General features: G+C 47.0%; 26 non-coding genes across 26 annotated transcripts; all 26 read left to right on the top strand.

The window, feature by feature from the left end:
* Window positions 1-522: 522 nt before the first annotated feature.
* TRNAK-UUU (transfer RNA lysine (anticodon UUU)) lies at window positions 523-595 on the top strand. The gene has a single exon. It is a non-coding gene; the product is annotated as a tRNA-Lys (tRNA).
* Window positions 596-1,599: 1,004 nt separating this feature from the next.
* On the top strand, window positions 1,600-1,740 carry LOC137564603 (U4 spliceosomal RNA). Its single transcript, XR_011030698.1, has one exon. It is a non-coding gene; the product is annotated as a U4 spliceosomal RNA (small nuclear RNA).
* Window positions 1,741-8,587: 6,847 nt separating this feature from the next.
* Window positions 8,588-8,660, top strand: TRNAK-UUU (transfer RNA lysine (anticodon UUU)). Its single transcript has one exon. It is a non-coding gene; the product is annotated as a tRNA-Lys (tRNA).
* Window positions 8,661-8,963: 303 nt separating this feature from the next.
* TRNAK-UUU (transfer RNA lysine (anticodon UUU)) lies at window positions 8,964-9,036 on the top strand. Its single transcript has one exon. It is a non-coding gene; the product is annotated as a tRNA-Lys (tRNA).
* Window positions 9,037-10,547: 1,511 nt separating this feature from the next.
* LOC137564602 (U4 spliceosomal RNA) lies at window positions 10,548-10,688 on the top strand. Its single transcript, XR_011030697.1, has one exon. It is a non-coding gene; the product is annotated as a U4 spliceosomal RNA (small nuclear RNA).
* A 672-nt stretch (window positions 10,689-11,360) lies between these two features.
* On the top strand, window positions 11,361-11,433 carry TRNAK-UUU (transfer RNA lysine (anticodon UUU)). The gene has a single exon. It is a non-coding gene; the product is annotated as a tRNA-Lys (tRNA).
* A 303-nt stretch (window positions 11,434-11,736) lies between these two features.
* TRNAK-UUU (transfer RNA lysine (anticodon UUU)) lies at window positions 11,737-11,809 on the top strand. The gene has a single exon. It is a non-coding gene; the product is annotated as a tRNA-Lys (tRNA).
* Window positions 11,810-12,813: 1,004 nt separating this feature from the next.
* Window positions 12,814-12,954, top strand: LOC137564722 (U4 spliceosomal RNA). Its single transcript, XR_011030802.1, has one exon. It is a non-coding gene; the product is annotated as a U4 spliceosomal RNA (small nuclear RNA).
* Window positions 12,955-13,626: 672 nt separating this feature from the next.
* TRNAK-UUU (transfer RNA lysine (anticodon UUU)) lies at window positions 13,627-13,699 on the top strand. Its single transcript has one exon. It is a non-coding gene; the product is annotated as a tRNA-Lys (tRNA).
* A 303-nt stretch (window positions 13,700-14,002) lies between these two features.
* TRNAK-UUU (transfer RNA lysine (anticodon UUU)) lies at window positions 14,003-14,075 on the top strand. The gene has a single exon. It is a non-coding gene; the product is annotated as a tRNA-Lys (tRNA).
* A 1,004-nt stretch (window positions 14,076-15,079) lies between these two features.
* Window positions 15,080-15,220, top strand: LOC137564601 (U4 spliceosomal RNA). The gene has a single exon (XR_011030696.1). It is a non-coding gene; the product is annotated as a U4 spliceosomal RNA (small nuclear RNA).
* Window positions 15,221-15,892: 672 nt separating this feature from the next.
* Window positions 15,893-15,965, top strand: TRNAK-UUU (transfer RNA lysine (anticodon UUU)). The gene has a single exon. It is a non-coding gene; the product is annotated as a tRNA-Lys (tRNA).
* A 303-nt stretch (window positions 15,966-16,268) lies between these two features.
* Window positions 16,269-16,341, top strand: TRNAK-UUU (transfer RNA lysine (anticodon UUU)). Its single transcript has one exon. It is a non-coding gene; the product is annotated as a tRNA-Lys (tRNA).
* Window positions 16,342-17,345: 1,004 nt separating this feature from the next.
* LOC137564679 (U4 spliceosomal RNA) lies at window positions 17,346-17,486 on the top strand. The gene has a single exon (XR_011030765.1). It is a non-coding gene; the product is annotated as a U4 spliceosomal RNA (small nuclear RNA).
* Window positions 17,487-18,158: 672 nt separating this feature from the next.
* Window positions 18,159-18,231, top strand: TRNAK-UUU (transfer RNA lysine (anticodon UUU)). Its single transcript has one exon. It is a non-coding gene; the product is annotated as a tRNA-Lys (tRNA).
* Window positions 18,232-18,534: 303 nt separating this feature from the next.
* Window positions 18,535-18,607, top strand: TRNAK-UUU (transfer RNA lysine (anticodon UUU)). The gene has a single exon. It is a non-coding gene; the product is annotated as a tRNA-Lys (tRNA).
* A 1,004-nt stretch (window positions 18,608-19,611) lies between these two features.
* On the top strand, window positions 19,612-19,752 carry LOC137564599 (U4 spliceosomal RNA). Its single transcript, XR_011030695.1, has one exon. It is a non-coding gene; the product is annotated as a U4 spliceosomal RNA (small nuclear RNA).
* Window positions 19,753-20,424: 672 nt separating this feature from the next.
* On the top strand, window positions 20,425-20,497 carry TRNAK-UUU (transfer RNA lysine (anticodon UUU)). The gene has a single exon. It is a non-coding gene; the product is annotated as a tRNA-Lys (tRNA).
* A 303-nt stretch (window positions 20,498-20,800) lies between these two features.
* Window positions 20,801-20,873, top strand: TRNAK-UUU (transfer RNA lysine (anticodon UUU)). Its single transcript has one exon. It is a non-coding gene; the product is annotated as a tRNA-Lys (tRNA).
* Window positions 20,874-21,877: 1,004 nt separating this feature from the next.
* LOC137564779 (U4 spliceosomal RNA) lies at window positions 21,878-22,018 on the top strand. Its single transcript, XR_011030851.1, has one exon. It is a non-coding gene; the product is annotated as a U4 spliceosomal RNA (small nuclear RNA).
* Window positions 22,019-22,690: 672 nt separating this feature from the next.
* Window positions 22,691-22,763, top strand: TRNAK-UUU (transfer RNA lysine (anticodon UUU)). Its single transcript has one exon. It is a non-coding gene; the product is annotated as a tRNA-Lys (tRNA).
* Window positions 22,764-23,066: 303 nt separating this feature from the next.
* On the top strand, window positions 23,067-23,139 carry TRNAK-UUU (transfer RNA lysine (anticodon UUU)). Its single transcript has one exon. It is a non-coding gene; the product is annotated as a tRNA-Lys (tRNA).
* A 1,004-nt stretch (window positions 23,140-24,143) lies between these two features.
* LOC137564721 (U4 spliceosomal RNA) lies at window positions 24,144-24,284 on the top strand. The gene has a single exon (XR_011030801.1). It is a non-coding gene; the product is annotated as a U4 spliceosomal RNA (small nuclear RNA).
* A 672-nt stretch (window positions 24,285-24,956) lies between these two features.
* TRNAK-UUU (transfer RNA lysine (anticodon UUU)) lies at window positions 24,957-25,029 on the top strand. The gene has a single exon. It is a non-coding gene; the product is annotated as a tRNA-Lys (tRNA).
* Window positions 25,030-25,332: 303 nt separating this feature from the next.
* TRNAK-UUU (transfer RNA lysine (anticodon UUU)) lies at window positions 25,333-25,405 on the top strand. Its single transcript has one exon. It is a non-coding gene; the product is annotated as a tRNA-Lys (tRNA).
* A 1,004-nt stretch (window positions 25,406-26,409) lies between these two features.
* LOC137564598 (U4 spliceosomal RNA) lies at window positions 26,410-26,550 on the top strand. The gene has a single exon (XR_011030694.1). It is a non-coding gene; the product is annotated as a U4 spliceosomal RNA (small nuclear RNA).
* Window positions 26,551-27,086: the final 536 nt, after the last annotated feature.

Genomic DNA, 27,086 nt, shown 5'->3' with positions numbered 1-27,086 from the left:
CGTTTAGAACGTCTCATGCGGGATCAGCGGGTTATCACAAGCCCGAATCCGGAGGATTCAATCCTGTTGCGCGGGTTCTGAAGCTGAGCACAGGCTTTATAGAGCGGCCACGCCACGGAGCACTTAGCCTAAGCAGCCATCTTCCTTCGCGCCGCGCATGCGCCCCAGAGCATCAGACTTTTAATCTGAGGGTCCAGGGTTCAAGTCCCTGTTCAGGCGATGCTCTCTGCCTTTCGTTATGCTTCGTGTCCTCTCCCTATCTTCCTCAACTGAAGCCTCTTGCGTGCTCCGCTTGCACCAGGCCAAAACACCGATGTCGTCCGCTTTCCATGCCTTCGCTGATTGGTGGCTACCTTTCTAATGCCACCTTCCAAATCAAGTACAGTTTTATTCTTTCAGAGATCTGACCTAGAAAATGTAGAGGTCGCAGGCTATAGCCAGCTCAGGGCATGTACTAGACCTTCTGTCCATCCTGCTTGGAATAACTGACTTTTGAGCTGCTGGTGAAGCTCACCTTCCAGGGCCTGGATAGCTCAGTCGGTAGAGCATCAGACTTTTAATCTGAGGGTCCAGGGTTCAAGTCCCTGTTCAGGCGATGCCTTTCCTTTACCCCATGCTCATTGGCCATCACTTCCGCTACCTGAGTTCCCTCTGCAACTGCTGCCTCTTGCGTGCTTTGCTTGCAGTAAGCCATAACCGAAACATCAGCCGCTTTCTGTGCATCCCCCGAACTCTCACAGCCTCCCTGCGTCTTGAATCTATTTCTCTTCAACTTTTTCTGCTGTGATATTAAACATGGATTATTCCATGCATAAAAGAGGCATCAAACCGTCAACATTATGCTGGGAATACACCATAAGTTTTTTCAGCAGATAGATGGTTCCATAGATAATTTCCAACATGTCCGATCTTATTATCGATCCTTTTTCTCATCGATTTCTCATAGAAATGAATGGAAATTGATCAGAAAAGATAAGAATCGGAAAGTCGATCGGAAATAAGATCGGATAGTAATCGACTGAAAAATGTCGTCGTGTATTCCCAGCATTAGAGTAATTCGCCGGATCCCTTCTCCAGCCTGCTCATCTACCCTCAAAGCAGCAATGGAAGGAGCTTCATGCTTACCATGAGCATCAGAAAATTAACAGCTCACGTACCATCTCTCTCCTCCAGTAACCTGCAACCACCAAGACTTTGGCCAACTCCCAAGCACCTCTAGCCAGCGCAGCTTACCAGTACTTCCAGGCACAATAATCACAGGCCCAATTATCAGCACACATGGCAGTGACGTAGACTCATTACTCCATTTTTCAAATTGTATTTTTCATGTATTTTACAAGTGCGGGACTGGCCCACTTGGCAGCCTGCTCCACAAAACACTATGCTGGCATCCCTGGCAGGCTTTGTTTTGCCCTCTTTGCCGCCTTTTCAAATGCTAAGACTCTTTAGCCGCTTATTAACAATGCTTGTTTAGTGGCTATCTAATTAGCATATGGCATCCCATGATCCTCAGCGGAACACTGTAAACTGCGTTTGTCTCTCCTTAAGGTGATTCCTTTATCCAAGAAAGAGGGGATATTTGCTGGCATTAGCTTGGCTAACTTTGCGCAGTGGCAGTATCATAGCCAATGAGGTTCAACCGAGGCGTGATTATTGCTAATTGAAAACTTTTCCCAATACCCCGCCATGATGACTTGAAATATAGTCAGCATCGGCAATTTTTGACAGTCTCTTCGGAGACTGACTAAGGTGTTTACCAACAGAGAAAGGATTATCTTCAAGGTGCATGATAACTGAGCAGTGCTCGTGTGGTAGTTAGTGTTGGGCGAACAGTGTTCGCCACTGTTCGGGTTCTGCAGAACATCACCCTGTTCGGGTGATGTTCGAGTTCGGCCGAACACCTGACGGTGCTCGGCCAAACCGTTCGGCCAAAGGGCCGAACTAAGAGCGCATGGCCGAACGTTCCCCGAACGTTCGGCTAGCGCTGTGATTGGCCGAACGGGTCACGTGGTTCGGACCCGAACGCGCTCTGATTGGCCGAACGGTCACGTGGTTCGGGTAAATAAATACCCGAACCACGTCATATCTCCGCCATTTGTCTGTGGGTTTAGCTTTGGGTAGGCAGGCAGGGTAGTTCGCGCTCCAGCCACGCTAGCCAGGGTCCCCCCTGTCATTGTGTCACTGCTGGGAACAGTAGTACACCGCTTGCTCAGCCACACTATATAGCATTCTGTTTACTGCCACTCTGTGTACCTCGCTCAGCCACACTATATAGCATTCTGTTTACTGCCACTCTGTGTCTGCTGGGAATAGTAGTACACCGCTTGCTCAGCCACACTATATAGCATTCTGTTTACTGCCACTCTGTGTACCTCGCTCAGCCACACTATATAGCATTCTGTTTACTGCCACTCTGTGTCTGCTGGGAATAGTGGTACACCGCTCGCTCAGCCACACTATATAGCATTCTGTTCACTGTTCTGTGTCTGCTTGGAATAGTGGTACACCGCTCGCTCAGCCACACTATATAGCATTCTGTTTACTGTTCTGTGTCTGCTGGGAATAGTGGTACACCGCTCGCTCAGCCACACTATATAGCATTCTGTTTACTGTTCTGTGTCTGCTGGGAATAGTGGTACACCGCTCGCTCAGCCACACTATATAGCATTCTGTTCACTGTTCTGTGTCTGCTGGGAATAGTGGTACACCGCTCGCTCAGCCACACTATATAGCATTCTGTTCACTGTTCTGTGTCTGCTGGGAATAGTGGTACACCGCTCGCTCAGCCACACTATATAGCATTCTGTTTACTGTTCTGTGTCTGCTGGGAATAGTGGTACACCGCTCGCTCATCCACACTATATAGCATTCTGTTCACTGTTCTGTGTCTGCTGAGAATAGTGGTACACCGCTCGCTCAGCCACACTATATAGCATTCTGTTCACTGTTCTGTGTCTGCTGGGAATAGTGGTACACCGCTCGCTCAGCCACACTATATAGCATTCTGTTCACTGTTCTGTGTCTGCTGGGAATAGTGGTACACCGCTCGCTCAGCCACACTATATAGCATTCTGTTTACTGTTCTGTGTCTGCTGGGAATAGTGGTACACCGCTCGCTCAGCCACACTACATAGCATTCTGTTTACTGTTCTGTGTCTGCTGGGAATAGTGGTACACCGCTCGCTCAGCCACACTATATAGCATTCTGTTTACTGTTCTGTGTCTGCTGGGAACAGTAGTACACCGCTCGCTCAGCCAGAGTATATAGCATTGTGTTTACTGCCACTCTGTGTACACCGCTCAGCCAGACTATATACCATTGTTTACTGACACTCTGTGTACACCGCTCAGCCAGACTATATACCATTGTTTACTGACACTCTGTGTACACCGCTCAGCCAGACTATATACCATTGTTTACTGCCACTCTGATTCTGCTGGGAACAGTAGTACACCGCTCGCTCAGCCAGACTATATAGCATTGTGTTTACTGCCACTCTGTGTACACCGCTCAGCCAGACTATATACCATTGTTTACTGACACTCTGTGTACACCGCTCAGCCAGACTATATACCATTGTTTACTGAAACTCTGTGTACACCGCTCAGCCAGACTATATACCATTGTTTACTGCCACTCTGATTCTGCTGGGAACAGTAGTACACCGCTCGCTCAGCCAGACTATATACCATTGTTTACTGACACTATATAGCAGACTATATAGCATTGTGTGTACACCGCTCAGCCAGACTATATACCATTGTTTACTGACACTCTGTGTACACCGCTCAGCCAGACTATATACCATTGTTTACTGCCACTCTGATTCTGCTGGGAACAGTAGTACACCGCTCGCTCAGCCAGACTATATACCATTGTTTACTGACACTCTGTGTACACCGCTCAGCCAGACTATATACCATTGTTTACTGCCACTCTGATTCTGCTGGGAACAGTAGTACACCGCTCGCTCAGCCAGACTATATACCATTGTTTACTGACACTATATAGCAGACTATATAGCATTGTGTGTACACCGCTCAGCCAGACTATATACCATTGTTTACTGACACTCTGTGTACACCGCTCAGCCAGACTATATACCATTGTTTACTGCCACTCTGATTCTGCTGGGAACAGTAGTACACCGCTCGCTCAGCCAGACTATATAGCATTGTGTTTACTGCCACTCTGTGTACACCGCTCAGCCACACTATATAGCATTGCGTACTCTGCCAGTCAGTGTGTATATTGCTGGGATCAGTAATACTCCACTCACCGTCAACCACTATATGAGCTCAACATGAGTTCCCCAGAGACCTCCGCTGTGAGCAGCACTCCCAACAACAGCAACAGCCAACGCCCCACGCAAGCTATAACATCCACCCCAGCAGCCAGTGGTCAGCAGCAGCCCTCCCCGGAGGAGAACGTTGTGTCCATCAGTCCGTCGCCAGAGCGATTAATGAGGGCTGCCATTGAGGAGATGATGGGGCCTGATGTGGAGGAGGAGGTCTGGCTCAGGCCAGCATCCCAAGTTAATGTTGAGGACGATGAGGGGTCTGTGTCTGGGGATGTTGGGGTGGCAGAGGTGGTGGGTGGGTCAGACTCAGGAGAAGAGTTGTATGATGAGGATGATGATCGGGACCATCTGTATGTGCCTCAGAGTCCGACCCCGGAAAACATGTTGTATCGTGTGTTTAGGTACTAAAATCTGCGTTCCCTCCCAGTAGTGTTGGGCGAACAGTGTTTGCCACTGTTCGGGTTCTGCAGAACATCACCCTGTTCGGGGTGACTATATAGCAGACTATATAGCATTGTGTTTAATGCCACTCTGTGTACACGGCTCAGCCACACTATATAGCATTGTGTTTACTTCCACTCTGTGTCTGCTGGGAACAGTAGTACACCGCTCACCCGCCACTGTATAGCATTGTGCTCTGTGTCACTGCTGACAATAGTGGTACACCGCTCACCCACCACTGTATAGCATTTCTGTACTGCCACTGTACTGCTGCCAGTCAGCGTGTACTTTAAGGATAAGTGAAATGAGGAAGAAATCCGGTGAAAGAGGGAGGGGCAAGGGAAGAGGTGTTTCCCCTGACGGTTCACGTACAGGCCACAGGGGAGCACCCAAGAAAACCCACTCAATACTGCCCATGTTGTCCAGGACAACAACCCTCACAGATCCAAAAGAACAGGACCAGATAATTACTTGGATGACCTCTCAAGCGTCCAGCAGTGGGTTAAGCAGCACCAGCACATCACGCACGAGGTCCGAGTCCTCAGCCAGTTAAAGTCTGGGCTTTCTTTGAAGACTGCACTGAGGATGTTACCATGGCGATTTGCAAGGTGTGCAAGACCCGCCTGAGCAGGGGGAAAAGTATTAACAACCTCTCCACCACCAGCATGAGCCGCCACATTCTATCCAAACATCCCACTCTGTGGGCAAACGCGGCAGGACAGGGTACCACCAGCAACACTGCCTCCCTTGGGTTCACCAGACTCACCACCAGACCCGCCTCAGCAGCAGCAGTAGCCCAGCCATTGCGTGGTTCACAACATTCACAAACATCAGACGATGCTGACACTGTCACTTTCCGGACTAGTGCTCTTGAGGTCTCCCAGTGTTCATCAAACACAACAACCAACAGCCCTTTGGTGTGCAGCGCTACGGTTGAGTTGTCTGTCTCTGAGATGTTTGAGCACAAGAGGAAATTGCCAGCAAATGACCCCCGGGCCGTGGCAGTAACAGCCAGCCAGCATAGCCAAGCTTCTGGCCTGCGAAATGCTGCCATATCGAGTGGTGGAGACAAACAGCTTCAAGGGCATGATGTCAGTGGCCATCCCACGTTACGTGGTTCCCAGCCGCTACCACTTTGCGCGCTCTGCAGTGCCTGAGTTGCATGAGCACGTGGTCAGCTAAATAACCCGAAGCTTGAAGAATGCCGTTGCCTGCAAGGTTCACCTCACCACTGACACCTGGACGAGTGCGTTCGGCCAGGGTCGATACATCTCCCTTACCGCGCACTGGGTGAACCTTGTGGAGCCTGGCAGCGATTCCTCACCTGCTACGGCGCGGGTGTTGCCCACGCCGCAAACAGCTGGATAACAACAGCAGCACCTACCTCTCTGACTCCTTCTCCTCCAACGCATCTCAAAGCTGTACCTCATCCGGAAATGCTAACCCAGCACCAGCAGCAGTAGGATCGTGGAAGCAGTGCAGCACAGCTGTTGGCATGCGTCAGCAAGCGTTGCTGAAGCTGATCTGCCTTGGGGATAAGCAGCACACAGGGGAGGAAATTTGGAGGGGAATAAAGGAACAGACGGATTTGTGGCTGGCACCGCTGGACCTGAAACCGGGCATGAAGCTAGACACCTGGCACGAACTGGCAATGTACGCAATAGAGGTGCTGGCTTGCCCGGCAGCCAGCGTTATGTCGGAACGCTGTTTCAGTGCTGCCGGAGGCATCATCATAGATCGGCGTATCCGCCTCTCCACAGAAAATGCAGACCGTCTGACTCAAATTAAAATGAATCAATCCTGGATTGGAAACGACTACGCAACACTCCTGGACCCCAACCAAGTAACATGACCGATGAACATCTGGGATGGTTTAGCGTTTCCGGTCCCTGTTTATTGAACCTCTCATCTGTATTACATTTATGACTGCATGGCGGCAAAAAGCATTGCTGCTATATCCGCACGCTTTTTGTCCTCATGCAAGGCCTGGGTTGTTGTGTCTCACAAAGCGTGGCCTTCTCCTCCTGCGCCTCCTCCTGTTCCATCACGTGTGCTGCTGCTGCTGCTGCTGCTGGGTTACCGTTGCCGGTCCCTGTTTATGGAACCTCTTATCTTTATTACATTTATGACTACATGGCGGTACAAAGCATGCTATCCGCACGCTTTTTGTCCTCATGCAAGGCCTGGGTTGTTGTGTCTCACAAAGCGTGGCCTTCTCCTCCTGCGCCTCCTCCTGTTCCATCACGTGTGCTGCTGCTGCTGCTGCTGCTGCTGGGTTACCGTTGCTGGTCCCTGTTTATGGAACCTCTTATCTTTATTACATTTATGACTACATGGCGGTACAAAGCATGCTATCCGCACGCTTTTTGTCCTCATGCAAGGCCTGGGTTGTTGTGTCTCACAAAGCGTGGCCTTCTCCTCCTGCGCCTCCTCCTGTTCCATCACGTGTGCTGCTGCTGCTGCTGCTGCTGGGTTAGCGTTGCCGCGTGGTCCCTGTTTATTGAACCTCTTATCTTTATTACATTTATGACTACATGGCGGTACAAAGCATGCTATCCGCACGCTTTTTGTCCTCATGCAAGGCCTGGGTTGTTGTGTCTCACAAAGCGTGGCCTTCTCCTCCTGCGCCTCCTCCTGTTCCATCACGTGTGCTGCTGCTGGGTTAGCGTTGCCGCGTGGTCCCTGTTTATTGAACCACTTATCTTTATTACATTTATGACTGCATGGTGGTACAAAGCATGCTATCCGCACGCTTCTTGTCCTCATGCAAGGCCTGGGTTGTTGTGTCTCAAAGCGTGGCCTTCTCCTCCTGCGCCACCCTCCTCCTGTTCCATCACGTGTGCTGCTGCTGGGTTAGCATTACCGGTCCCTTTTCCTGGAACCTCTTATATGTATTACATTTATGACTGCATGCCGACAAAAAGCATGTTACCTGTGCAAAGAAAACAGACATTTCCCGCATTTAAAAGACAGTTTTCCCTTTGAAACTTTAAAATCGATTTTCTCAAAAACTATAAGCTCTTTTTGCTAAATTTTTTTTTCCTCTTGTACCCACTCCCAAGGTGCACATACCCTGTAAATTTGGGGTATGTAGCATGTAAGGAGGCTTTACAAACCACAAAAGTTCGGGTCCCCATTGACTTCCATTATGTTCGGAGTTCGGGTCGAACACCCGAACATCGCTGCCATGTTCGGCCTGTTCAGCCCGAACCCGAACATCTAGATGTTCGCCCAACACTAGTGGTAGTATCGTGGCTGGCACAATAACAACATTTCGTAGCACCTCTTATCTCCAAATCAGTCTTGGCCACAAAATGCTCACTTGTCAGCGTTCTTTCATGAGGGTGAGGTCCAGTGTCTTACTCTCTGGCAAATTTATAAACACCAGCAGGATGACTAAAATGACAAAAGTCCACTTTTCATCTGCAGGTTGCTACTTTTCTAATGCCACATTCCTAAGAGAGAGAACAGTGTTGTTTCTCAGAGGTCTGGCCTGAAAAATTTGGAGGTCACAAGCTCCATTTATTTGCGCTAGATACGATCCCGTGGCCTCTCGCTAGCTCTTTCTGCAAGAGTTGTTGGGGTGCTCAGAAACAGAGCACCGCTGACATTTAGGTTTCGCCGGCCTATAGCTTCTTCTGGCTGGTGTACCATTGTTTTAAAAGTGTCAACAATCAGCCAAGGTGAAGAACCTGATGGTTGAAGGAAACAACAGCGCATTCTGCTGTTTCCCGGCTATCTAGGTGCTATAGACTGCTGATGAAGTTGCACTAGACCTTAACTTGCGCTCAGCCTGGAAATACTATAGCTAAACTTTGAGCTGCTGTTGATCGCACTTTTTCAGAGCCTGGATAGCTCAGTCGGTAGAGCATCAGACTTTTAATCTGAGGGTCCAGGGTTCAAGTCCCTGTTCAGGCGATGCTCTCTGCCTTTCATTATGCTTCGTGTCCTCTCCCTATCTTCCTCAACTGCAGCCTCTTGCGTGCTCCGCTTGCACCAGGCCAAAACACCGATGTCGTCCGCTTTCCATGCCTTCGCTGATTGGTGGCTACCTTTCTAATGCCACCTTCCAAATCAAGTACAGTTTTATTCTTTCAGAGATCTGACCTAGAAAATGTAGAGGTCGCAGGCTATAGCCAGGTCAGGGCATGTACTAGACCTTCCGTCCATCCTGCTTGGAATAACTGACTTTTGAGCTGCTGGTGAAGCTCACCTTCCAGGGCCTGGATAGCTCAGTCGGTAGAGCATCAGACTTTTAATCTGAGGGTCCAGGGTTCAAGTCCCTGTTCAGGTGATGCCTTTCCTTTACCCAATGCTCATTGGCCATCACTTCCGCTACCTGAGTTCCCTCTGCAACTGCTGCCTCTTGCGTGCTTTGCTTGCAGTAAGCCATAACCGAAACATCAGCCGCTTTCTGTGCATCCCCCGAACTCTCACAGCCTCCCTGCGTCTTGAATCTATTTCTCTTCAACTTTTTCTGCTGTGATATTAAACATGGATTATTCCATGCATAAAAGAGGCATCAAACCGTCAACATTATGCTGGGAATACACCATAAGTTTTTTCAGCAGATAGATGGTTCCATAGATAATTTCCAACATGTCCGATCTTATTATCGATCCTTTTTCTCATCGATTTCTCATAGAAATGAATGGAAATTGATCAGAAAAGATAAGAATCGGAAAGTCGATCGGAAATAAGATCGGATAGTAATCGACTGAAAAATGTCGTCGTGTATTCCCAGCATTAGAGTAATTCGCCGGATCCCTTCTCCAGCCTGCTCATCTACCCTCAAAGCAGCAATGGAAGGAGCTTCATGCTTACCATGAGCATCAGAAAATTAACAGCTCACGTACCATCTCTCTCCTCCAGTAACCTGCAACCACCAAGACTTTGGCCAACTCCCAAGCACCTCTAGCCAGCGCAGCTTACCAGTACTTCCAGGCACAATAATCACAGGCCCAATTATCAGCACACATGGGCTATCATTCATGAACAGGCTGTCGGTAAACAGAATCGGTGCGGGAAAACACCGCTGGCGGATTTTTAGACTTCTGGGTGGGCATTCATGAAGATGTATCCATGTGCGGAAGCAGTGCGGAGATTCCCCGAACTAGGCAGGCGGTAGGCAGGCGGTAGGCTTGCGGAGACACAGAAGCTGCTGAGTTGATACATTTCTCCGTGTTCCGCTCTGCTGCAGCTGCCTGTAAGGTCTGTGTGTCTCCATTCACTTACATTAGTATCGCCACATCAGAGGGAGCAGTACTTCCCGACCTCTTACCGCTTGCGGTGATCTTCATGAATGAACATTTTGCTACATTTGTTCCGATAATCACCGCACAAGGCGGTGATTTATCACTCTGCTCGGTAGTGTCATTTTTACATGCGGAAAGAGCCTTTATGAATGCTGACTTTGCCGAGTGGTCGGTAAAGTCAGCTGTTTTAAGCATTTCCGCATGCGGAAATGCTTTATGAATGATAGCCATGGCAGTGACGTAGACTCATTACTCCATTTTTCAAATTGTATTTTTCATGTATTTTACAAGTGCGGGACTGGCCCACTTGGCAGCCTGCTCCACAAAACACTATGCTGGCATCCCTGGCAGGCTTTGTTTTGCCCTCTTTGCCGCCTTTTCAAATGCTAAGACTCTTTAGCCGCTTATTAACAATGCTTGTTTAGTGGCTATCTAATTAGCATATGGCATCCCATGATCCTCAGCGGAACACTGTAAACTGCGTTTGTCTCTCCTTAAGGTGATTCCTTTATCCAAGAAAGAGGGGATATTTGCTGGCATTAGCTTGGCTAACTTTGCGCAGTGGCAGTATCATAGCCAATGAGGTTCAACCGAGGCGTGATTATTGCTAATTGAAAACTTTTCCCAATACCCCGCCATGATGACTTGAAATATAGTCAGCATCGGCAATTTTTGACAGTCTCTTCGGAGACTGACTAAGGTGTTTACCAACAGAGAAAGGATTATCTTCAAGGTGCATGATAACTGAGCACTGCTCGTGTGGTAGTACCGTGGCTGGCACAATAACAACATTTCGTAGCACCTCTTATCTCCAAATCAGTCTTGGCCACAAAATGCTCACTTGTCAGCGTTCTTTCATGAGGGTGAGGTCCAGTGTCTTACTCTCTGGCAAATTTATAAACACCAGCAGGATGACTAAAATGACAAAAGTCCACTTTTCATCTGCAGGTTGCTACTTTTCTAATGCCACATTCCTAAGAGAGAGAACAGTGTTGTTTCTCAGAGGTCTGGCCTGAAAAATTTGGAGGTCACAAGCTCCATTTATTTGCGCTAGATACGATCCCGTGGCCTCTCGCTAGCTCTTTCTGCAAGCGTTGTTGGGGTGCTCAGAAACAGGGCACCGCTGACATTTAGGTTTCGCCGGCCTATAGCTTCTTCTGGCTGGTGTACCATTGTTTTAAAAGTGTCAACAATCAGCCAAGGTGAAGAACCTGATGGTTGAAGGAAACAACAGCGCATTCTGCTGTTTCCCGGCTATCTAGGTGCTATAGACTGCTCATGACTTGCACTAGACCTTAACTTGCGCTCAGCCTGGAAATACTATAGCTAAACTTTGAGCTGCTGTTGATCGCACTTTTTCAGAGCCTGGATAGCTCAGTCGGTAGAGCATCAGACTTTTAATCTGAGGGTCCAGGGTTCAAGTCCCTGTTCAGGCGATGCTCTCTGCCTTTTGTTATGCTTCGTGTCCTCTCCCTATCTTCCTCAACTGCAGCCTCTTGCGTGCTCCGCTTGCACCAGGCCAAAACACCGATGTCGTCCGCTTTCCATGCCTTCGCTGATTGGTGGCTACCTTTCTAATGCCACCTTCCAAATCAAGTACAGTTTTATTCTTTCAGAGATCTGACCTAGAAAATGTAGAGGTCGCAGGCTATAGCCAGCTCAGGGCATGTACTAGACCTTCCGTCCATCCTGCTTGGAATAACTGACTTTTGAGCTGCTGGTGAAGCTCACCTTCCAGGGCCTGGATAGCTCAGTCGGTAGAGCATCAGACTTTTAATCTGAGGGTCCAGGGTTCAAGTCCCTGTTCAGGCGATGCATTTCCTTTACCCCATGCTCATTGGCCATCACTTCCGCTACCTGAGTTCCCTCTGCAACTGCTGCCTCTTGCGTGCTTTGCTTGCAGTAAGCCATAACCGAAACATCAGCCGCTTTCTGTGCATCCCCCGAACTCTCACAGCCTCCCTGCGTCTTGAATCTATTTCTCTTCAACTTTTTCTGCTGTGATATTAAACATGGATTATTCCATGCATAAAAGAGGCATCAAACTGTCAACATTATGCTGGGAATACACCATAAGTTTTTTCAGCAGATAGATGGTTCCATAGATAATTTCCAACATGTCCGATCTTATTATCGATCCTTTTTCTCATCGATTTCTCGTAGAAATGAATGGAAATTGATCAGAAAAGATAAGAATCGGAAAGTCGATCGGAAATAAGATCGGATAGTAATCGACTGAAAAATGTCGTCGTGTATTCCCAGCATTAGAGTAATTCGCCGGATCCCTTCTCCAGCCTGCTCATCTACCCTCAAAGCAGCAATGGAAGGAGCTTCATGCTTACCATGAGCATCAGAAAATTAACAGCTCACGTACCATCTCTCTCCTCCAGTAACCTGCAACCACCAAGACTTTGGCCAACTCCCAAGCACCTCTAGCCAGCGCAGCTTACCAGTACTTCCAGGCACAATAATCACAGGCCCAATTATCAGCACACATGGCAGTGACGTAGACTCATTACTCCATTTTTCAAATTGTATTTTTCATGTATTTTACAAGTGCGGGACTGGCCCACTTGGCAGCCTGCTCCACAAAACACTATGCTGGCATCCCTGGCAGGCTTTGTTTTGCCCTCTTTGCCGCCTTTTCAAATGCTAAGACTCTTTAGCCGCTTATTAACAATGCTTGTTTAGTGGCTATCTAATTAGCATATGGCATCCCATGATCCTCAGCGGAGCACTGTAAACTGCGTTTGTCTCTCCTTAAGGTGATTCCTTTATCCAAGAAAGAGGGGATATTTGCTGGCATTAGCTTGGCTAACTTTGCGCAGTGGCAGTATCATAGCCAATGAGGTTCAACCGAGGCGTGGTTATTGCTAATTGAAAACTTTTCCCAATACCCCGCCATGATGACTTGAAATATAGTCAGCATCGGCAATTTTTGACAGTCTTTTCGGAGACTGACTAAAGTGTTTACCAACAGAGAAAGGATTATCTTTAAGGTGCATGATGACTGAGCAGTGCTCGTGTGGTAGTACCGTGGCTGGCACAATAACATCATTTCGTAGCACCTCTTATCTCCAAATCAGTCTTGTCCTCAAAATGCTCACTTGTCAGCGTTCTTTCATGAGGGTGAGGTCCAGTGTCTTACTCTCTGGCAAATTTATAAACACCAGCAGGATGACTAAAATGACAAAAGTCCACTTTTCATCTGCAGGTTGCTACTTTTCTAATGCCACATTCCTAAGAGAGAGAACAGTGTTGTTTCTCAGAGGTCTGGCCTGAAAAATTTGGAGGTCACAAGCTCCATTTATTTGCGCTAGATACGATCCCGTGGCCTCTCGCTAGCTCTTTCTGCAAGCGTTGTTGGGGTGCTCAGAAACAGAGCACCGCTGACATTTAGGTTTCGCCGGCCTATAGCTTCTTCTGGCTGGTGTACCATTGTTTTAAAAGTGTCAACAATCAGCCAAGGTGAAGAACCTGATGGTTGAAGGAAACAACAGCGCATTCTGCTGTTTCCCGGCTATCTAGGTGCTATAGACTGCTCATGACTTGCACTAGACCTTAACTTGCGCTCAGCCTGGAAATACTGTAGCTAAACTTTGAGCTGCTGGTGATCGCACCATTTCAGAGCCTGGATAGCTCAGTCGGTAGAGCATCAGACTTTTAATCTGAGGGTCCAGGGTTCAAGTCCCTGTTCAGGCGATGCTCTTTGCCTTTTGTTATGCTTCGTGTCCTCTCCCTATCTTCCTCAACTGCAGCCTCTTGCGTGCTCCGCTTGCACCAGGCCAAAACACCGATGTCGTCCGCTTTCCATGCCTTCGCTGATTGGTGGCTACCTTTCTAATGCCACCTTCCAAATCAAGTACAGTTTTATTCTTTCAGAGATCTGACCTAGAAAATGTAGAGGTCGCAGGCTATAGCCAGCTCAGGGCATGTACTAGACCTTCCGTCCATCCTGCTTGGAATAACTGACTTTTGAGCTGCTGGTGAAGCTCACCTTCCAGGGCCTGGATAGCTCAGTCGGTAGAGCATCAGACTTTTAATCTGAGGGTCCAGGGTTCAAGTCCCTGTTCAGGCAATGCCTTTCCTTTACCCCATGCTCATTGGCCATCACTTCCGCTACCTGAGTTCCCTCTGCAACTGCTGCCTCTTGCGTGCTTTGCTTGCAGTAAGCCATAACCGAAACATCAGCCGCTTTCTGTGCATCCCCCGAACTCTCACAGCCTCCCTGCGTCTTGAATCTATTTCTCATCAACTTTTTCTGCTGTGATATTAAACATGGATTATTCCATGCATAAAAGAGGCATCAAACCGTCAACATTATGCTGGGAATACACCATAAGTTTTTTCAGCAGATAGATGGTACCATAGATAATTTCCAACATGTCCGATCTTATTATCGATCCTTTTTCTCATCGATTTCTCATAGAAATGAATGGAAATTGATCAGAAAAGATAAGAATCGGAAAGTCGATCGGAAATAAGATCGGATAGTAATCGACTGAAAAATGTCGTCGTGTATTCCCAGCATTAGAGTAATTCACCGGATCCCTTCTCCAGCCTGCACATCTACCCTCAAAGCAGCAATGGAAGGAGCTTCATGCTTACCATGAGCATCAGAAAATTAACAGCTCACGTACCATCTCTCTCCTCCAGTAACCTGCAACCACCAAGACTTTGGCCAACTCCCAAGCACCTCTAGCCAGCGCAGCTTACTAGTACTTCCAGGCACAATAATCACAGGCCCAATTATCAGCACACATGGCAGTGACGTAGACTCATTACTCCATTTTTCAAATTGTATTTTTCATGTATTTTACAAGTGCGGGACTGGCCCACTTGGCAGCCTGCTCCACAAAACACTATGCTGGCATCCCTGGCAGGCTTTGTTTTGCCCTCTTTGCCGCCTTTTCAAATGCTAAGACTCTTTAGCCGCTTATTAACAATGCTTGTTTAGTGGCTGTCTAATTAGCATATGGCATCCCATGATCCTCAGCGGAACACTGTAAACTGCGTTTGTCTCTCCTTAAGGTGATTCCTTTATCCAAGAAAGAGGGGATATTTGCTGGCATTAGCTTGGCTAACTTTGCGCAGTGGCAGTATCATAGCCAATGAGGTTCAACCGAGGCGTGATTATTGCTAATTGAAAACTTTTCCCAATACCCCGCCATGATGACTTGAAATATAGTCAGCATCGGCAATTTTTGACAGTCTCTTCGGAGACTGACTAAGGTGTTTACCAACAGAGAAAGGATTATCTTCAAGGTGCATGATAACTGAGCAGTGCTCGTGTGGTAGTACCGTGGCTGGCACAATAACAACATTTCGTAGCACCTCTTATCTCCAAATCAGTCTTGGCCACAAAATGCTCACTTGTCAGCGTTCTTTCATGAGGGTGAGGTCCAGTGTCTTACTCTCTGGCAAATTTATAAACACCAGCAGGATGACTAAAATGACAAAAGTCCACTTTTCATCTGCAGGTTGCTACTTTTCTAATGCCACATTCCTAAGAGAGAGAACAGTGTTGTTTCTCAGAGGTCTGGCCTGAAAAATTTGTAGGTCACAAGCTCCATTTATTTGCGCTAGATACGATCCCGTGGCCTCTCGCTAGCTCTTTCTGCAAGCGTTGTTGGGGTGCTCAGAAACAGAGCACCGCTGACATTTAGGTTTCGCCGGCCTATAGCTTCTTCTGGCTGGTGTACCATTGTTTTAAAAGTGTCAACAATCAGCCAAGGTGAAGAACCTGATGGTTGAAGGAAACAACAGCGCATTCTGCTGTTTCCCGGCTATCTAGGTGCTATAGACTGCTCATGACTTGCACTAGACCTTAACTTGCGCTCAGCCTGGAAATACTATAGCTAAACTTTGAGCTGCTGTTGATCGCACTTTTTCAGAGCCTGGATAGCTCAGTCGGTAGAGCATCAGACTTTTAATCTGAGGGTCCAGGGTTCAAGTCCCTGTTCAGGCGATGCTCTCTGCCTTTTGTTATGCTTCGTGTCCTCTCCCTATCTTCCTCAACTGCAGCCTCTTGCGTGCTCCGCTTGCACCAGGCCAAAACACCGATGTCGTCCGCTTTCCATGCCTTCGCTGATTGGTGGCTACCTTTCTAATGCCACCTTCCAAATCAAGTACAGTTTTATTCTTTCAGAGATCTGACCTAGAAAATGTAGAGGTCGCAGGCTATAGCCAGCTCAGGGCATGTACTAGACCTTCCGTCCATCCTGCTTGGAATAACTGACTTTTGAGCTGCTGGTGAAGCTCACCTTCCAGGGCCTGGATAGCTCAGTCGGTAGAGCATCAGACTTTTAATCTGAGGGTCCAGGGTTCAAGTCCCTGTTCAGGCGATGCATTTCCTTTACCCCATGCTCATTGGCCATCACTTCCGCTACCTGAGTTCCCTCTGCAACTGCTGCCTCTTGCGTGCTTTGCTTGCAGTAAGTCATAACGGAAACATCAGCCGCTTTCTGTGCATCCCCCGAACTCTCACAGCCTCCCTGCGTCTTGAATCTATTTCTCTTCAACTTTTTCTGCTGTGATATTAAACATGGATTATTCCATGCATAAAAGAGGCATCAAACCGTCAACATTATGCTGGGAATACACCATAAGTTTTTTCAGCAGATAGATGGTTCCATAGATAATTTCCAACATGTCCGATCTTATTATCGATCCTTTTTCTCATCGATTTCTCATAGAAATGAATGGAAATTGATCAGAAAAGATAAGAATCGGAAAGTCGATCGGAAATAAGATCGGATAGTAATCGACTGAAAAATGTCGTCGTGTATTCCCAGCATTAGAGTAATTCGCCGGATCCCTTCTCCAGCCTGCTCATCTACCCTCAAAGCAGCAATGGAAGGAGCTTCATGCTTACCATGAGCATCAGAAAATTAACAGCTCACGTACCATCTCTCTCCTCCAGTAACCTGCAACCACCAAGACTTTGGCCAACTCCCAAGCACCTCTAGCCAGCGCAGCTTACCAGTACTTCCAGGCACAATAATCACAGGCCCAATTATCAGCACACATGGCAGTGACGTAGACTCATTACTCCATTTTTCAAATTGTATTTTTCATGTATTTTACAAGTGCGGGACTGGCCCACTTGGCAGCCTGCTCCACAAAACACTATGCTGGCATCCCTGGCAGGCTTTGTTTTGCCCTCTTTGCCGCCTTTTCAAATGCTAAGACTCTTTAGCCGCTTATTAACAATGCTTGTTTAGTGGCTATCTAATTAGCATATGGCATCCCATGATCCTCAGCGGAACACTGTAAACTGCGTTTGTCTCTCCTTAAGGTGATTCCTTTATCCAAGAAAGAGGGGATATTTGCTGGCATTAGCTTGGCTAACTTTGCGCAGTGGCAGTATCATAGCCAATGAGGTTCAACCGAGGCGTGGTTATTGCTAATTGAAAACTTTTCCCAATACCCCGCCATGATGACTTGAAATATAGTCAGCATCGGCAATTTTTGACAGTCTCTTCGGAGACTGACTAAGGTGTTTACCAACAGAGAAAGGATTATCTTCAAGGTGCATGATGACTGAGCAGTGCTCGTGTGGTAGTACCGTGGCTGGCACAATAACAACATTTCGTAGCACCTCTTATCTCCAAATCAGTCTTGGCCACAAAATGCTCACTTGTCAGCGTTCTTTCATGAGGGTGAGGTCCAGTGTCTTACTCTCTGGCAAATTGATAAACACCAGCAGGATGACTAAAATGACAAAAGTCCACTTTTCATCTGCAGGTTGCTACTTTTCTAATGCCACATTCCTAAGAGAGAGAACAGTGTTGTTTCTCAGAGGTCTGGCCTGAAAAATTTGTAGGTCACAAGCTCCATTTATTTGCGCTAGATACGATCCCGTGGCCTCTCGCTAGCTCTTTCTGCAAGGGTTGTTGGGGTGCTCAGAAACAGAGCACCGCTGACATTTAGGTTTCGCCGGCCTATAGCTTCTTCTGGCTGGTGTACCATTGTTTTAAAAGTGTCAACAATCAGCCAAGGTGAAGAACCTGATGGTTGAAGGAAACAACAGCGCATTCTGCTGTTTCCCGGCTATCTAGGTGCTATAGACTGCTCATGACTTGCACTAGACCTTAACTTGCGCTCAGCCTGGAAATACTATAGCTAAACTTTGAGCTGCTGTTGATCGCACTTTTTCAGAGCCTGGATAGCTCAGTCGGTAGAGCATCAGACTTTTAATCTGAGGGTCCCGGGTACAAGTCCCTGTTCAGGCGATGCTCTCTGCCTTTCTTTATGCTTCGTGTCCTCTCCCTATCTACCTCAACTGCAGCCTCTTGCGTGCTCCGCTTGCACCAGGCCAAAACACCGATGTCGGCCGCTTTCCATGCCTTCGCTGATTGGTGGCTACCTTTCTAATGCCACCTTCCAAATCAAGTACAGTTTTATTCTTTCAGAGATCTGACCTAGAAAATGTAGAGGTCGCAGGCTATAGCCAGCTCAGGGCATGTACTAGACCTTCCGTCCATCCTGCTTGGAATAACTGACTTTTGAGCTGCTGGTGAAGCTCACCTTCCAGGGCCTGGATAGCTCAGTCGGTAGAGCATCAGACTTTTAATCTGAGGGTCCAGGGTTCAAGTCCCTGTTCAGGCGATGCCTTTCCTTTACCCCATGCTCATTGGCCATCACTTCCGCTACCTGAGTTCCCTCTGCAACTGCTGCCTCTTGCGTGCTTTGCTTGCAGTAAGCCATAACCGAAACATCAGCCGCTTTCTGTGCATCCCCCGAACTCTCACAGCCTCCCTGCGTCTTGAATCTATTTCTAATCAACTTTTTCTGCTGTGATATTAAACATGGATTATTCCATGCATAAAAGAGGCATCAAACCGTCAACATTATGCTGGGAATACACCATAAGTTTTTTCAGCAGATAGATGGTACCATAGATAATTTCCAACATGTCCGATCTTATTATCGATCCTTTTTCTCATCGATTTCTCATAGAAATGAATGGAAATTGATCAGAAAAGATAAGAATCGGAAAGTCGATCGGAAATAAGATCGGATAGTAATCGACTGAAAAATGTCGTCGTGTATTCCCAGCATTAGAGTAATTCGCCGGATCCCTTCTCCAGCCTGCACATCTACCCTCAAAGCAGCAATGGAAGGAGCTTCATGCTTACCATGAGCATCAGAAAATTAACAGCTCACGTACCATCTCTCTCCTCCAGTAACCTGCAACCACCAAGACTTTGGCCAACTCCCAAGCACCTCTAGCCAGCGCAGCTTACCAGTACTTCCAGGCACAATAATCACAGGCCCAATTATCAGCACACATGGCAGTGACGTAGACTCATTACTCCATTTTTCAAATTGTATTTTTCATGTATTTTACAAGTGCGGGACTGGCCCACTTGGCAGCCTGCTCCACAAAACACTATGCTGGCATCCCTGGCAGGCTTTGTTTTGCCCTCTTTGCCGCCTTTTCAAATGCTAAGACTCTTTAGCCGCTTATTAACAATGCTTGTTTAGTGGCTGTCTAATTAGCATATGGCATCCCATGATCCTCAGCGGAACACTGTAAACTGCGTTTGTCTCTCCTTAAGGTGATTCCTTTATCCAAGAAAGAGGGGATATTTGCTGGCATTAGCTTGGCTAACTTTGCGCAGTGGCAGTATCATAGCCAATGAGGTTCAACCGAGGCGTGATTATTGCTAATTGAAAACTTTTCCCAATACCCCGCCATGATGACTTGAAATATAGTCAGCATCGGCAATTTTTGACAGTCTCTTCGGAGACTGACTAAGGTGTTTACCAACAGAGAAAGGATTATCTTCAAGGTGCATGATAACTGAGCAGTGCTCGTGTGGTAGTACCGTGGCTGGCACAATAACAACATTTCGTAGCACCTCTTATCTCCAAATCTGTCTTGGCCACAAAATGCTCACTTGTCAGCGTTCTTTCATGAGGGTGAGGTCCAGTGTCTTACTCTCTGGCAAATTTATAAACACCAGCAGGATGACTAAAATGACAAAAGTCCACTTTTCATCTGCAGGTTGCTACTTTTCTAATGCCACATTCCTAAGAGAGAGAACAGTGTTGTTTCTCAGAGGTCTGGCCTGAAAAATTTGTAGGTCACAAGCTCCATTTATTTGCGCTAGATACGATCCCGTGGCCTCTCGCTAGCTCTTTCTGCAAGGGTTGTTGGGGTGCTCAGAAACAGAGCACCGCTGACATTTAGGTTTCGCCGGCCTATAGCTTCTTCTGGCTGGTGTACCATTGTTTTAAAAGTGTCAACAATCAGCCAAGGTGAAGAACCTGATGGTTGAAGGAAACAACAGCGCATTCTGCTGTTTCCCGGCTATCTAGGTGCTATAGACTGCTCATGACTTGCACTAGACCTTAACTTGCGCTCAGCCTGGAAATACTATAGCTAAACTTTGAGCTGCTGTTGATCGCACTTTTTCAGAGCCTGGATAGCTCAGTCGGTAGAGCATCAGACTTTTAATCTGAGGGTCCAGGGTTCAAGTCCCTGTTCAGGCGATGCTCTCTGCCTTTTGTTATGCTTCGTGTCCTCTCCCTATCTTCCTCAACTGCAGCCTCTTGCGTGCTCCGCTTGCACCAGGCCAAAACACCGATGTCGTCCGCTTTCCATGCCTTCGCTGATTGGTGGCTACCTTTCTAATGCCACCTTCCAAATCAAGTACAGTTTTATTCTTTCAGAGATCTGACCTAGAAAATGTAGAGGTCGCAGGCTATAGCCAGCTCAGGGCATGTACTAGACCTTCCGTCCATCCTGCTTGGAATAACTGACTTTTGAGCTGCTGGTGAAGCTCACCTTCCAGGGCCTGAATAGCTCAGTCGGTAGAGCATCAGACTTTTAATCTGAGGGTCCAGGGTTCAAGTCCCTGTTCAGGCGATGCATTTCCTTTACCCCATGCTCATTGGCCATCACTTCCGCTACCTGAGTTCCCTCTGCAACTGCTGCCTCTTGCGTGCTTTGCTTGCAGTAAGCCATAACGGAAACATCAGCCGCTTTCTGTGCATCCCCCGAACTCTCACAGCCTCCCTGTGTCTTGAATCTATTTCTCTTCAACTTTTTCTGCTGTGATATTAAACATGGATTATTCCATGCATAAAAGAGGCATCAAACCGTCAACATTATGCTGGGAATACACCATAAGTTTTTTCAGCAGATAGATGGTTCCATAGATAATTTCCAACATGTCCGATCTTATTATCGATCCTTTTTCTCATCGATTTCTCATAGAAATGAATGGAAATTGATCAGAAAAGATAAGAATCGGAAAGTCGATCGGAAATAAGATCGGATAGTAATCGACTGAAAAATGTCGTCGTGTATTCCCAGCATTAGAGTAATTCGCCGGATCCCTTCTCCAGCCTGCTCATCTACCCTCAAAGCAGCAATGGAAGGAGCTTCATGCTTACCATGAGCATCAGAAAATTAACAGCTCACGTACCATCTCTCTCCTCCAGTAACCTGCAACCACCAAGACTTTGGCCAACTCCCAAGCACCTCTAGCCAGCGCAGCTTACCAGTACTTCCAGGCACAATAATCACAGGCCCAATTATCAGCACACATGGCAGTGACGTAGACTCATTACTCCATTTTTCAAATTGTATTTTTCATGTATTTTACAAGTGCGGGACTGGCCCACTTGGCAGCCTGCTCCACAAAACACTATGCTGGCATCCCTGGCAGGCTTTGTTTTGCCCTCTTTGCCGCCTTTTCAAATGCTAAGACTCTTTAGCCGCTTATTAACAATGCTTGTTTAGTGGCTATCTAATTAGCATATGGCATCCCATGATCCTCAGCGGAACACTGTAAACTGCGTTTGTCTCTCCTTAAGGTGATTCCTTTATCCAAGAAAGAGGGGATATTTGCTGGCATTAGCTTGGCTAACTTTGCGCAGTGGCAGTATCATAGCCAATGAGGTTCAACCGAGGCATGGTTATTGCTAATTGAAAACTTTTCCCAATACCCCGCCATGATGACTTGAAATATAGTCAGCATCAGCAATTTTTGACAGTCTCTTTGGAGACTGACTAAGGTGTTTACCAACAGAGAAAGGATTATCTTCAAGGTGCATGATGACTGAGCAGTGCTCGTGTGGTAGTACCGTGGCTGGCACAATAACAACATTTCGTAGCACCTCTTATCTCCAAATCAGTCTTGGCCACAAAATGCTCACTTGTCAGCGTTCTTTCATGAGGGTGAGGTCCAGTGTCTTACTCTCTGGCAAATTTATAAACACCAGCAGGATGACTAAAATGACAAAAGTCCACTTTTCATCTGCAGGTTGCTACTTTTCTAATGCCACATTCCTAAGAGAGAGAACAGTGTTGTTTCTCAGAGGTCTGGCCTGAAAAATTTGGAGGTCACAAGCTCCATTTATTTGCGCTAGATACGATCCTGTGGCCTCTCGCTAGCTCTTTCTGCAAGCGTTGTTGGGGTGCTCAGAAACAGAGCACCGCTGACATTTAGGTTTCGCCGGCCTATAGCTTCTTCTGGCTGGTGTACCATTGTTTTAAAAGTGTCAACAATCAGCCAAGGTGAAGAACCTGATGGTTGAAGGAAACAACAGCGCATTCTGCTGTTTCCCGGCTATCTAGGTGCTATAGACTGCTCATGACTTGCACTAGACCTTAACTTGCGCTCAGCCTGGAAATACTATAGCTAAACTTTGAGCTGCTGTTGATCGCACTTTTTCAGAGCCTGGATAGCTCAGTTGGTAGAGCATCAGACTTTTAATCTGAGGGTCCAGGGTTCAAGTCCCTGTTCAGGCGATGCTCTCTGCCTTTTGTTATGCTTCGTGTCCTCTCCCTATCTTCCTCAACTGCAGCCTCTTGCGTGCTCCGCTTGCACCAGGCCAAAACACCGATGTCGTCCGCTTTCCATGCCTTCGCTGATTGGTGGCTACCTTTCTAATGCCACCTTCCAAATCAAGTACAGTTTTATTCTTTCAGAGATCTGACCTAGAAAATGTAGAGGTCGCAGGCTATAGCCAGCTCAGGGCATGTACTAGACCTTCCGTCCATCCTGCTTGGAATAACTGACTTTTGAGCTGCTGGTGAAGCTCACCTTCCAGGGCCTGGATAGCTCAGTCGGTAGAGCATCAGACTTTTAATCTGAGGGTCCAGGGTTCAAGTCCCTGTTCAGGCGATGCATTTCCTTTACCCCATGCTCATTGGCCATCACTTCCGCTACCTGAGTTCCCTCTGCAACTGCTGCCTCTTGCGTGCTTTGCTTGCAGTAAGCCATAACCGAAACATCAGCCGCTTTCTGTGCATCCCCCGAACTCTCACAGCCTCCCTGCGTCTTGAATCTATTTCTCTTCAACTTTTTCTGCTGTGATATTAAACATGGATTATTCCATGCATAAAAGAGGCATCAAACCGTCAACATTATGCTGGGAATACACCATAAGTTTTTTCAGCAGATAGATGGTTCCATAGATAATTTCCAACATGTCCGATCTTATTATCGATCCTTTTTCTCATCGATTTCTCATAGAAATGAATGGAAATTGATCAGAAAAGATAAGAATCGGAAAGTCGATCGGAAATAAGATCGGATAGTAATCGACTGAAAAATGTCGTCGTGTATTCCCAGCATTAGAGTAATTCGCCGGATCCCTTCTCCAGCCTGCTCATCTACCCTCAAAGCAGCAATGGAAGGAGCTTCATGCTTACCATGAGCATCAGAAAATTAACAGCTCACGTACCATCTCTCTCCTCCAGTAACCTGCAACCACCAAGACTTTGGCCAACTTCCAAGCACCTCTAGCCAGCGCAGCTTACCAGTACTTCCAGGCACAATAATCACAGGCCCAATTATCAGCACACATGGCAGTGACGTAGACTCATTACTCCATTTTTCAAATTGTATTTTTCATGTATTTTACAAGTGCGGGACTGGCCCACTTGGCAGCCTGCTCCACAAAACACTATGCTGGCATCCCTGGCAGGCTTTGTTTTGCCCTCTTTGCCGCCTTTTCAAATGCTAAGACTCTTTAGCCGCTTATTAACAATGCTTGTTTAGTGGCTATCTAATTAGCATATGGCATCCCATGATCCTCAGCGGAACACTGTAAACTGCGTTTGTCTCTCCTTAAGGTGATTCCTTTATCCAAGAAAGAGGGGATATTTGCTGGCATTAGCTTGGCTAACTTTGCGCAGTGGCAGTATCATAGCCAATGAGGTTCATCCGAGGTGTGATTATTGCTAATTGAAAACTTTTCCCAATACCCCGCCATGATGACTTGAAATATAGTCAGCATCGGCAATTTTTGACAGTCTCTTCGGAGACTGACTAAGGTGTTTACCAACAGAGAAAGGATTATCTTCAAGGTGCATGATGACTGAGCAGTGCTCGTGTGGTAGTACCGTGGCTGGCACAATAACAACATTTCGTAGCACCTCTTATCTCCAAATCAGTCTTGGCCACAAAATGCTCACTTGTCAGCGTTCTTTCATGAGGGTGAGGTCCAGTGTCTTACTCTCTGGCAAATTTATAAACACCAGCAGGATGACTAAAATGACAAAAGTCCACTTTTCATCTGCAGGTTGCTACTTTTCTAATGCCACATTCCTAAGAGAGAGAACAGTGTTGTTTCTCAGAGGTCTGGCCTGAAAAATTTGTAGGTCACAAGCTCCATTTATTTGCGCTAGATACGATCCCGTGGCCTCTCGCTAGCTCTTTCTGCAAGCGTTGTTGGGGTGCTCAGAAACAGAGCACCGCTGACATTTAGGTTTCGCCGGCCTATAGCTTCTTCTGGCTGGTGTACCATTGTTTTAAAAGTGTCAACAATCAGCCAAGGTGAAGAACCTGATGGTTGAAGGAAACAACAGCGCATTCTGCTGTTTCCCGGCTATCTAGGTGCTATAGACTGCTCATGACTTGCACTAGACCTTAACTTGCGCTCAGCCTGGAAATACTATAGCTAAACTTTGAGCTGCTGTTGATCGCACTTTTTCAGAGCCTGGATAGCTCAGTCGGTAGAACATCAGACTTTTAATCTGAGGGTCCAGGGTTCAAGTCCCTGTTCAGGCGATGCTCTCTGCCTTTCGTTATGCTTCGTGTCCTCTCCCTATCTTCCTCAACTGCAGCCTCTTGCGTGCTCCGCTTGCACCAGGCCAAAACACCGATGTCGTCCGCTTTCCATGCCTTCGCTGATTGGTGGCTACCTTTCTAATGCCACCTTCCAAATCAAGTACAGTTTTATTCTTTCAGAGATCTGACCTAGAAAATGTAGAGGTCGCAGGCTATAGCCAGCTCAGGGCATGTACTAGACCTTCCGTCCATCCTGCTTGGAATAACTGACTTTTGAGCTGCTGGTGAAGCTCACCTTCCAGGGCCTGGATAGCTTAGTCGGTAGAGCATCAGACTTTTAATCTGAGGGTCCAGGGTTCAAGTCCCTGTTCAGGCGATGCCTTTCCTTTACCCCATGCTCATTGGCTATCACTTCCGCTACCTGAGTTCCCTCTGCAACTGCTGCCTCTTGCGTGCTTTGCTTGCAGTAAGCCATAACCGAAACATCAGCCGCTTTCTGTGCATCCCCCGAACTCTCACAGCCTCCCTGCGTCTTGAATCTATTTCTCTTCAACTTTTTCTGCTGTGATATTAAACATGGATTATTCCATGCATAAAAGAGGCATCAAACCGTCAACATTATGCTGGGAATACACCATAAGTTTTTTCAGCAGATAGATGGTTCCATAGATAATTTCCAACATGTCCGATCTTATTATCGATCCTTTTTCTCATCGATTTCTCATAGAAATGAATGGAAATTGATCAGAAAAGATAAGAATCGGAAAGTCGATCGGAAATAAGATCGGATAGTAATCGACTGAAAAATGTCGTCGTGTATTCCCAGCATTAGAGTAATTCGCCGGATCCCTTCTCCAGCCTGCTCATCTACCCTCAAAGCAGCAATGGAAGGAGCTTCATGCTTACCATGAGCATCAGAAAATTAACAGCTCACGTACCATCTCTCTCCTCCAGTAACCTGCAACCACCAAGACTTTGGCCAACTCCCAAGCACCTCTAGCCAGCGCAGCTTACCAGTACTTCCAGGCACAATAATCACAGGCCCAATTATCAGCACACATGGCAGTGACGTAGACTCATTACTCCATTTTTCAAATTGTATTTTTCATGTATTTTACAAGTGCGGGACTGGCCCACTTGGCAGCCTGCTCCACAAAACACTATGCTGGCATCCCTGGCAGGCTTTGTTTTGCCCTCTTTGCCGCCTTTTCAAATGCTAAGACTCTTTAGCCGCTTATTAACAATGCTTGTTTAGTGGCTATCTAATTAGCATATGGCATCCCATGATCCTCAGCGGAACACTGTAAACTGCGTTTGTCTCTCCTTAAGGTGATTCCTTTATCCAAGAAAGAGGGGATATTTGCTGGCATTAGCTTGGCTAACTTTGCGCAGTGGCAGTATCATAGCCAATGAGGTTCAACCGAGGCGTGATTATTGCTAATTGAAAACTTTTCCCAATACCCCGCCATGATGACTTGAAATATAGTCAGCATCGGCAATTTTTGACAGTCTCTTCGGAGACTGACTAAGGTGTTTACCAACAGACAAAGGATTATCTTCAAGGTGCATGATGACTGAGCAGTGCTTGTGTGGTAGTACCGTGGCTGGCACAATAACAACATTTCGTAGCACCTCTTATCTCCAAATCAGTCTTGGCCACAAAATGCTCACTTGTCAGCGTTCTTTCATGAGGGTGAGGTCCAGTGTCTTACTCTCTGGCAAATTTATAAACACCAGCAGGATGACTAAAATGACAAAAGTCCACTTTTCATCTGCAGGTTGCTACTTTCCTTTCCATTTCCATGGCAGCCTTACTACGGGGTTAATCCCGCCCCTTAACCCCTACAGGACCTGTCTGTATAAATTTGTAGCCCTTCCCCCTCTCAGGTGCTTTTTTTCTTCGTCCTACCTACAGGACTGTCATCTAACTTATACTTTGTTTTTGTTTTTTTGTTTTTTCTTCTGAGCGTTTTTTATTTTTGCCTACCTTGCTGTATGCGTAATGCAGCATCCATGCAGCCAGCCTAAGCTGCGTGAAGCCCCGCTGTTTGAGCTTA

Source organism: Hyperolius riggenbachi, chromosome 3 (assembly GCF_040937935.1).
Source record: "Hyperolius riggenbachi isolate aHypRig1 chromosome 3, aHypRig1.pri, whole genome shotgun sequence".
In the NCBI taxonomy this organism is placed as follows: domain Eukaryota; kingdom Metazoa; phylum Chordata; class Amphibia; order Anura; family Hyperoliidae; genus Hyperolius; species Hyperolius riggenbachi.
Note: the sequence above shows the minus strand (reverse complement) of the source record. Positions and strands in the feature narration are given on the sequence as shown.